Here is a 10980-nt window from a genome sequence, read left to right as displayed (position 1 = left end):
ATCTGTCAAGTGTCTTGAATAATAATTGCTGGTTATATCTTTGCATCTGATGACTTAATCTAACAACTTCATTGCATTTAAATGGGTATTTCAGGGTCTTTTCAATGTCCTGAATAAAAGCAGGTTTTTTCAATGTCTTCAACAAAAGCAGCTTCATTCGCTCATTTGTAATTGAAACATGAAAATCAACTCTAGATTGAAACCAGGATGTGGTTTTTGCACTACAATTTGTCCCAACTCCAAATTCTATTATACTACTTTTACATTACAAATTTTGCCCAAACTTCATCTCATACATATAACAACCAGTGACAAAAGAGACACAAGTACAGTCAGCATCATCATCATCTTCATCAGCCCCATCGTTGCTTCGACATTGTGAATCTTCGATTGTAATCCTATAATGATGTTATAGTTATTACTTTTCATTCCTTGCCCAGACATGATAAATCTTTTCGCTGTTGCAGGTCCAATTGGTGAAACCCCTTCAACGTATGGATTTTGGCAGAATGATTCATTAGTGCCTCCCTCTCTACTAATTGGATTGCACCATGCCCAAAATGAACAAGCACCAGTTTCACATACATAATACAACATACTTTTTGATGGTTTTTCAGATTCTACTACTTTAATCTTTGCTTTATTGTTGTAGAAGTATCGCCGGTTTTGGTACCTTAGGTCCCTCGATCCACCGCCAAAATTTTGGGAGCTTGAAATTTTTTGGTTCTCCCTTGAAATGATAGCTGATTTAGCCCTTCCAAAGCTCTTTTTCTCCCATCCAAAGTTGTGTTGCTCTTTACGTTTTTGGGTTTTCGTTTTGCATCTCTCTGTCGAATTTATCATTTGCAGAACAACAATTATGGTGGATTTCATTTGTAAGAGACATGGAGGGCAAAATTGGAATGAAACCAGTTTCTTCTAGCCACAAGTTACCATTAAGTCGCGTCAATACCACTCGCTAGCTTCCCAACCGGTCAGCAGGTAAAATCGAAAGAAGTCCAAAGCACAGGGGGGTTAAGTGGGTGTTTCTAAACAATGAGGAGGTTTCGTGTCAATTTCCTTAATCACAGGGGGGTTTTATGTATTTTACCCTAATAAAATTCATGTTCGGGTTGCCTCCCAAAAGAGTATCTTTTTTTAATGTTTTTGGCTAGACATAGCTCAAGATTTGTTTAAACTAAGCGAATCGGGTCTTCCAGTTGCACCATCTCCACCCGTTCAATCAGAAACCCTTCATGATACGGCCTGAGACAGTGACCATTCACTACAAATTTCTTCTCCATTTCCAAACTCTGGATCTCGACTGCACCATAATGAAAGACATTAGTTATAACAAAATGACCAATCCAACAAGAACGTAATTTACCTGGAAATAGGTTCAATTTTGAGTGGTACAGTAGAACTTTTTGCCCGCAGACAAATGTCTTCCTAGAAATTTGTTGGTCATGAAATATCTTATTATTCTCCTTATAAATCACTGCGTTCTCGTATGTTTCATTTTGAATCTCCTCCAATTCTTGTAATTGCAACTTTCTTTGAATTCCGCCCTCCTCGATATTCATATTGCATTGCTTGACCGCCTAAAACGCTCTATGCTCGAACTCGACCGGGAGGTGACATGGTTTCCCAAATACCAACCGGTAAGGGGACATTTCAATGGGTGTCTTGTACGCCGTCCTATATGCCCATAGTGCATCGTCCAATCTCATACTCCAATCCTTCCTATCGGGTCGAACCATCTTCTCTAAGATCGACTTGATCTCTCGGTTCGACGCTTCCGCCCGACCGTTTGTTTGAGGATGGTAGGGTGTGGATACCTTATGTAAGACGCCGTACCTCCTAAAAAGTGCAGCAATTGTCTTGTTGCAGAAATGGCTACCTTGATCATTTACAATCACTCGCGGCATCCCAAAACGGACAAAAATATTAGACCTTATGAATTCTGCAACCACTTTAGAATCATTAGTACGGGTGGCCTTTGCTTCCACTCATTTTGAGACATAATCCACAGTAAGCAATATATACAAAAAATCATAAGATGAAGGAAAAGAACCCATAAAATCAATACCCCAAACGTCAAAAATTTCAAAAAAAATCATTGGGGTTTAGGTCATTTGATCCCTACGAAAAATATTACCTACTCGTTGACACTTGTCACAGGAGTTACAAAATGAGTAGGCATCTTTGAAGAGGGTCAACCAATAGAACCCGCTCTCTAGCACCTTACGAGCCGTTCTCTTTGGTTCAAAGTGACCTCCACACTTAAAAAAGTGACAATAAGTTAAAATAAATTGGAATTCAATTTCACTTACACATCTACGGATGACTTGGTTGGCACCCTACTTCCAGAGGTAAGGATCATCCCAGATGTAAGATTTTGCATCACTCTTCAACTTGTCTCTCTTCGCCTTAGGCCATCCTACAGGAAACTTGTCAGTGACTAGAAAATTAATAATATCCGCATACCAAGGCAAGGATAAATTAACAGAAAATAAATGATCATCGGGAAAAGTTTCTCTCAACGGGAGGTCATTTTCGGCGACTTGTACTCGACTCAAGTGATCTGCTACTAGATTTTCGCCCCTTTCTTGTCTCTGATCTCCAGATCAAACTCTTGTAGCAATACTATCCACCTTATCAGTCGTGGTTTTGCCTCTTTCTTGGTCAACAGATACCGCAATGCTGCATGATCAGAAAAAATAATAACTTTAGCACCTAGTAAATAAGACCTGAATTTCTCTAAAGCAAAAATTACAGCCAAAAGCTCCTCTTCAGTGGTGGAATAGTTTAATTGAGATCCGTTCAAGGCTCGAGATGCATAGTATATAGCATGAGTTGCCTTTCCTACTCGTTGACCCAGCACCACGCTCATGGTATAATCGCTGGCGTCGCACATGATCTCGGACGGTAGGTTCCAATCAGGAGGTTGTATAATAGGTAGCGAGGTCAATAGCTCTTTCATCCTATCAAACGCCCTCTTACATGCTTCATCGAAATCGAAGGGCACTTCTTTTTGTAAAAGTTGGAATAGGGGTGCTCCAATTATTGAGAAGTCTTTAATGAACCTTCGGTAGAAACCTGCATGACCCAAGAAAGAACGCACTTTTCGCATGCTGGCAGGATAAGGTAAAATAGATAAAACATCTATTTTTGCCTTATCAACCTCAATACCCTTAAACGACACTACATGCCCCAGAACTATTCCGTGTTCGACCATAAAGTGACATTTTTTTCAATTAAGCACGAGATTAGTTTCTATACACCTTACCAAAATTAAATTTCAGGTTATCTAGACAGTTGTCAAAACTCTCACCATACACACATCCATGAAAACTTCGATAATCTTCTCAACATACTCGAAAAAAAATACTTATCATGTATCTTTGGAAGGTAGCAGGTGCATTGCACAACCCAAATGGCATCCTTCGGTATGTAAAAGTTCCAAACGGGCACGTAAAAGTCGTCTTCTCCTAGTTCTCGGGTGTGATAGCAATTTGAAAATAACCTGAGAATCCATCCAAAAAATAATAGTAAACTCGACCTGCTAATCGCTCTACCATCTGATCAATGAAAGGAAGGGAAAAATGATCTTTTTTCGTGACGGCGTTCAACTTCCTATAGTCTATACACTGCCGCCACCCAGTGGGCTTTCGAACTGGTACGAGTTCACGCTATTGGTTTGATTCAACCGTCACCCCTGCTTTCTTCGGGACCGCCTGTACTGGACTCACCCAGGGGCTATCTGATATTGCAAAGATTATCCCCACATCCAGCAGTTTCAGGATCTCTTTCTTCAGTACCTCCATCATTAGGGGATTCAGTCTCCTTTGAGCCTACCGAATAGGTTTAACACCCTCCTCGAGTCGAATTCGATGCACACACACTGTGGGGCTAATTCCCTTGATACAGGCAATGGTCCATCCTATCGCCTGCTTATATTCCCTGAGAACTCGAAATAGTTTGTCCTCCTGAACCTTTGATAAACTCGCGAAGATGATCACTGGGAGTGTCTCCCCTTCACCCAAGTATGCGTACTTTAGGTGTTTCGGCAGGGGTTTCAATTCCAAAACAAGTGCCTGCACCACAGATGGAAGTAATCTCTGGTGAGGTTCGGGTGTAAAAATGGGTGCGAGATCATACCTTGTTTTTGTGGTTGGCAACATCTGTAACGCTCCAATCACACATTTGAGTTTTTCACTCAACTCTACCCCAAGGATCATCTCTGATTCGAAATGTCTGGTCAAGGCGACTTCTAACTCATGCCTGCCTTCAATTTTAAAAACTTCTTGTACAGCAGGGTCAATAACATTTATAGAGAAAATAGAGCCAGCATATGATTTTGAAGGATATTTCATGGTTTAAAAAATGTTAAAATGAACAATCTCACCATCAAATTCCATAGACAGGGTGCTCTTATTAACATCAATTTTGGTTCGAGCTGTGCTTAAGAAGGGTCTACCTAACAGTAAAGGTGATGGGTTGTGGGAGTGTTCATCCTCCATGTCTAGCACATAAAAATCGGTGGAAAAAATCAATTCATTAATTTTTACTAAAACATCTTCAGCAAACCCGTCAGGGTGTGCATTGATTCGGTTAGCTAAGTGAATTATTATTCACGTTTCGTTCAAAGAACCTAAGTTCAAAGAAGCATATATGGACTTGGGCATGACATTAATCGAAGCTCCTAGGTCTAACATGGTCTTCCCAATTAAGGTATTAGCTATCCTACAGGGAATGGTAAATATACCTGGATCCCAACATTTCGGTGGCAGTTTTCTTTGTAAGATTGCTGACATGTTCTCCCCCACTATAACTCGTTTATCTCCTTTCAACCGCTTTCGGTTGACACACAAGTCCCTCAAAAATTTTGCGTATCTAGGCACTTGTTTAATCGCGTCCAGTAGGGGAATGTTAATCTCCATCTTGCGGAAGATTTCCAGGACCTCTTTTGCCTTGTCCTATTTCTTTGGTTTCTCTAGCTTGCTAGGAAAGAGAGGTAGATTAGTTTTAGCTTTAGTGATTAGGTGCGGGAGTACCTTTTGATCTTTGTTGTCTCTGCCCTCCTCTTCCAACTCTTTCTCAATTCGTTCATCATCCTTGTTCTTAGGAATCACCGGTTCTCGTTCTCGAATTTTTTTGCCACTCCTTAAGGTCATTGTACTAACATTCTTCGAATTCAACTCTGGTTGAGATGACAACTTCTCTTGAACTTGGGACTCCAAACGGTTGTTCGTGATGGCCATTTGATTCATTTGATTTTGCATGGATTGCATCTGTCCCAGTTGATTTCTCATATTTTGTAGACCTGAATCTGTCTTCTGTTGATTTGCAATCAATTGCTTCATCATCTATTCCAAGAACGGACTTGAGTTCGAAGGGGGTGGTGGTAGGCGAGGTTGATACTGCTGTTGATACCCTTGCTATTTGTTTGGCGCAAAATTGGACTGCCTATTTCCTCCATAACTGAAGTTAAGGTGATCCCTCCAACCAAGATTGTAGGTACTTGAATATGGGTCATACTGCTTTCTTGGCACGGGCGCGTGGCCAGTCATGTTAACTTGTTCTGCATTTTTTTCTTGAATTAGCGGACACATCTCCGTAGAATGACCCAAGGCAACGCATACCCCACATACTTTGGCTTGTGAGGCACTTCTCACAGTTAGTTGTCGCACGAAGAACGTTAATTCAGAGATTTGTTGTTGGATGGAGGATGTTTCTATCTCATTCACCCTATGCGTTGGGACATCCTCCCTTGTACCAAACTATTGCGAATTCTCAGCCATTCCTTCAATTAGCTCTCACGCCTCTCGAGAAGTCTTATTTACTAACGCTTCTCCACTTGCAGCATCGATTATACTTCTGTCCCTGAAGAGTAGCCCCTCATAGAAATATTGGATGAGCAGTTGCTCATTTATCTGATGCTGAGGGTATTGGATGCACAGCTTCTTAAATCTCTCCCAATACTCATAGAGAGACTCGCCTAGATGTTGTTTGATACCGCATATCTCCTTCCTTAGGCTTGTAGCTCGAGACGCCTGAAAGTACTTGTCCAAGAATTTTTTCTTCAGCTGGTCCCACGTGGTGATACTATCAGGTGTTAGGTAGTACAACCAATCTTTTACGGAGTTCTTCAAAGAGAAGGGAAAGGTCCTCATTTTTATCTGCTCTTCTGTGATTCTCGGGGTTTTATACTGTTGCAAACGACATCGAATTCTTACAAGTGCTTGTAGGGCTCCTCATCTGGTAGACCATGGAAAGATGGCAAGAGATGAATTAGATCAGATTTTAGTTCAAAGGGAGTGTTATCATTCAAATTTGGAAAAGTAATGCATAAAGGTTGCTAATTTAAATTATGAGCAGCCAACTCCCTTAGTGTCTATGCATTTGCCATGATGACTTGCTCTTGGTCCGAGTCACTCGAAGTGTCACCAAACAAATCTGTTGGTCCAACTTCTGGCTCAGGTCTCTGAGATGCAGCACTTGAGTGCTATTCTCTGAGTTGTCTGGTCTCTTTTCTTGTTCTACGCGTAGTCTTTTCTATCTCGGGGTCGAAAATTAATTCACCTGTACGAGAAAAACGAGGCATACATTGAAAAGCACCAGAAAATTAGAACAAAAGTGAAATAAAAAAGAAACAAATAACTGACACCAGTCCTCGGCAATGGCACCAAAAATTGACAAATGTCGAACCTGTGCAATAATAAAAATAGAACCTAACTACCACCAAAAGCAGTCAATAATTAATCCTAGGTACCGGAGCAGGGACTCTAGGTGTGCAATGGGTTACTTGATTCACCATGTTTCCGAAAAGTTTGTTTAATTCGATATACCAGAATTAATTAGTTGACAACATTTTCTAAATAGTAGACAGTAGCAAGTAGGGTCGTCTCCTCAAGAACTGGGGATATTTGTCTCTTTGAGATACTAATTGATAAAGGGGGATTTTATCGGAATGATACTAAAAATAATTAAGCAATTCAACTAAAAAAAATAATTAACTAACACAAATATAGACAGGAATTAAATCAAGAATAGTATAGATAAATTCTAACAAAGGATACAACTACTCAAACGCAGTCCACTCATCCGATCATTAATGCAAGGTAGGTTCACTTAATTTATTAATAGGTTAGTTATAGTCGCCGACGAGTTCTGACGACCAATTTTTTCTTAATTTATTGGTAACCAAGGTACGACCATTGATTACCCCTAACCAGAAAATATTTCTAGGTACGACCGTAGGAATTAATTTTTCAATTACATAAAGGATTGGAAAAACCTAACCCCAATCAATAATATGCTACGAGAGTTATTTAAATCAGATTGCAAGTTTCCCTATTGTATAAAAACGCTAGTTGCCACTAGTATTAATCAATTTAAATAATTACGGATTTAATTGACTAATTTGGTAGGAGATTAATAAATCCCACTAAACATCGAGCCCTTGATATTCAATTAACTAAATAATCTCATAGAAATTCAAACAGACAATGTGCAAATATTAATAAATTAAGGAACGCATGATAATTAATTCGACACAAGTATTCGGGACTGCGTCGTGTGACGCCCCCACTTCTCCCTAAGGCGAACCAAAGGGTATCCGCGGGACGCCTGCCTAACTCTCGCCAGGACTCAAACAATTCCATTCAACTTATAGCCGGACCACACAACACAAGCCAATAACTTAGATACAATAAATGCGGAAGTATTCAAACTTAATAATAGTCACCCATTCTCCAAACCACACATCAGAATACAGATTACATTTCGTCCAAAGGGTCACATCACGGGGTATCTATCAGCTTGCCACCCGCACGCGGGCATCCCCTACGGAGAGTTTCGCTTCGTGATTCTTCACGAACGAGGGGCTCGGGGCTTTTCCAGACGAAGGACTTAAGGTCCCAACTGTCGGCATATGGCTCTGATACCAACTGTGATAGTTCTCAGGGTCACATTTCCATACCAAAAGTACAATTCCAAAACCAAAGGCATAACCAAAAGTAATAACAAGCCCTAAACAAAAGTACATCAAGAGGGCTTCTCCATTTTACCTCCAAGTTCAAACCTGTTAAGGAAAACAAATCTACAGGGTGAGCAAAACGCTCGTGAGGCCAAGAACACACATGCAGACACATAGTTCAGATAACAAACCCAAATACAATTCAGGTAATAGCTTGCAAGTAATTAATAACGCCGATAAAATGTAACTAGAAACAATTCAAGGATATGGAAGCTCTCAGGAGCTAAGTTCCACATTTGCCGATGTCATTTGTATATCTCCCCATGATGACTCTCCGTCAACCGGGTTGATATTTTCATATCCGTAGTTCACCACTTACTTCTCATCCGTCCACCATACACCACTTCGGGCTCGCACGACATTTAGAAGGCTGTACTCCACGAGTATGCCAAGCAAGATCTCTCAAATAGATCAAGCTTATCATGTAATTCTCATGGCTCACCAAGGTTCCCGACCAAGCCCATGCCGGCTCTAGTTCCAAGGTCGGCCTATGAGTTTGGGCGTCCCCCATGTATCATGTAAGTGTCGAGGAGATTCACTCCAACGACGTATGCAATCATAGCATACCATGTCATGTATTCAAGCATTTGACAGGTTTAAGCAGGCATTTCAAGTCATGTAACCAGGCAAATCATGTTAAGCATGAGTCATTCGTTTCAAATGAGAACGAGTGCGATCAAGTACACACTCGACTCCATTTTTGTCAAAATCGAATAGGCTACGCATGTAATCAGGTAAGTCAAGCATGAATCAAGTCCTTAGAGTTCAAGTAATCATACACTTGACACTCACCAAGTTATGCAAGCAAGTAAGTTGGAGGGAGAGTTCAAACTTCCACGGTAGGGTCCTCTTGGAGGTCCTCGTGCGTGCCTGAACATCGAGTATTAGATAATTACTATAGGTCCCCAAGTGGTGAGAAAGATTGAACACGAGTAAGGTTCGAAAATATTTGAAACTTCATTTGACTTGCCTTTGAAGTTGGATTCTCAAAAGGTGTAGGACTCAAGTAAAAGAATATCGGATTATTATCCTTAAAATCATTGGTTGAAAACGAGTACGAGCGAAAAGATTGCAAAACGAACGATCGAAATCGGAGAAGGGTTGGCCACGTCACAATCCGGCCGGATTTCTGGCCGGATTGGAGGCAGTGGCTAACCTCCTTTTTTTCAAACTTCACCACTAATCCGGCCGACAATCCGGCCAGTTTCTGGCCGGATTCAAGGCCGGATTCTGTGGAATAGTTCCTTCGCGGATTTCCTTTGGAATTTCAGAATTTTCGAATTTTGGTCAAATTTTTGAAAAATCATAATTTCTTTTCTACAAATCGAAACTTGATAAATTTGGTACCGTTGGAATCGTCTTCCAAAGTACTAAAAGTCCTTAGAAGACATTGTTCCATGAATCTAAGTGGAAGGTATTCAAAAATGAGCCTAAAGTTGCTGTTCTATATTACCAGGATTGAGCCGGGGTTGGTTTTTCGCTAACTTTGGAAATTCGGCAAAAATCACTCGTTGCAAACCGGCTCTTGAAACTTATAACTCAGTTAGAAGTGCAAGTAAAGTTTTGGACAGAGCAAGCGTCTCAAGAATCGGAGTTTCGAGCACCAAGATATGGTAGCTCAAAGTTGGGAAAGATTCAAGACGGTTACAAAATTTCCAGATTTGGTTCCGACTTTGGACCTTTTATTAAGTGTCGAAACGGACTTGGATTGATACCAAATTTTGCAGTATAATACTCCCATATGAAGGGTATATCTCTACCAAATTTCATGGAAAAATACCCTCGGAAAGGTGGTTAATCAATCAACCAAAGTTTGGAAAAATCCTTAAGGCAATCTGTCCAAATCTAAGGTTTCAAAAACGAGGCAGTCGCCGTATTTTGATCATAACTCCCTCAATTTAACTCAGAATTGGGAATGGTTGATAGTGTTAGAAAATAAATTCACAAGGCTAAAATTTCACAGAAGAAATCGTTTCAAGTTTCAGCATGCAACTGGTTCGAAATTAACCCTAAAGTTGCAGCATCATCAAATCATTTCGGCAGAACGGAGAAACAGGACAGCCGACTTCAGATGAATGGTATGGCTCACACACATGAAACCAAAATGTGCATTATACACCCTTGGAAACATGGGAATGTCTAGTTTCAAATGCCGCTAACGGCACTTGATTTCGACGTCGGAGTACGGAGTTATGGACGAAACACGAACACTGGTCTGGTTACGACGGCAACCATTTCCCAGATTACTAGCTTTGGAAAATAAATTCTTTTGATCAACCAAAACTCAATATTTTTCAACGAAATTTTGTACACAACTTCTACAACATGTAAAAAACATAATCAAGCCATTAAATCCTCAAATTTCTGCATTAAAGTGACCGAACAGAGCAGGGGTAAAATGGGAACTTTTTGTTTCAAGAGTTCAATAACGTTTCTGGTAACAAAGCACCTTTAATCTACTTCCTTAAGCTCTAATTCAGCAACAAAACCATCATCAAACATCATCACAGCCATCAACCCAAAGTGGGAGTTCATAGAGCCCATGTTTAACAATTTTCCAACATCCACAACAACCCATAAGAGATCAAGAGCTAAAAGATATGCTAGACTTCCAAAAATCAAAGTTAGAAGGCTAGATTAAGACTTACTCTTGGTTGATGTTTAAGGCAGAGATTCGGTTCTTCCTTGCTCCTAAGTGAGCCGTGCAAATCCTCCCCTTTTTAGCTAGATGTGAACTCCAAGGCTTAGGCTAAGTGGTGCTAAATTTTGAGAAGATTTGGTGGTGATTTGCATGAGCTTTGAAAGAGGAAATGTTGAAGGTTTCGGTTGTTCTTTGTTGCAGTCTAGCCGTCCATGAAGCTTTGCAGAAATGAAACGAGATTGCTGGTTCCTTTGCATACATAAGACGCTTGACGTCTAATATATTAAATACGTCAAATCAATTACAACTAGTGCCCTAC

At 40.4% G+C, this 10980-nt stretch overlaps 1 non-coding gene across 1 annotated transcript; it reads left to right on the top strand.

Annotated features, from left to right (window-relative positions):
* The first annotated feature begins 5913 nt into the window (after nt 1-5913).
* On the top strand, nt 5914-6020 carry LOC113720796 (small nucleolar RNA R71). Its single transcript, XR_003455524.1, has one exon. It is a non-coding gene; the product is annotated as a small nucleolar RNA R71 (small nucleolar RNA).
* Nucleotides 6021-10980: the final 4960 nt, after the last annotated feature.

Source organism: Coffea arabica, chromosome 1e, assembly GCF_036785885.1.
Source record: "Coffea arabica cultivar ET-39 chromosome 1e, Coffea Arabica ET-39 HiFi, whole genome shotgun sequence".
Taxonomy (NCBI): Eukaryota; Viridiplantae; Streptophyta; class Magnoliopsida; order Gentianales; family Rubiaceae; genus Coffea; species Coffea arabica.
This window is presented reverse-complemented; position numbering and strand designations above follow the sequence as displayed.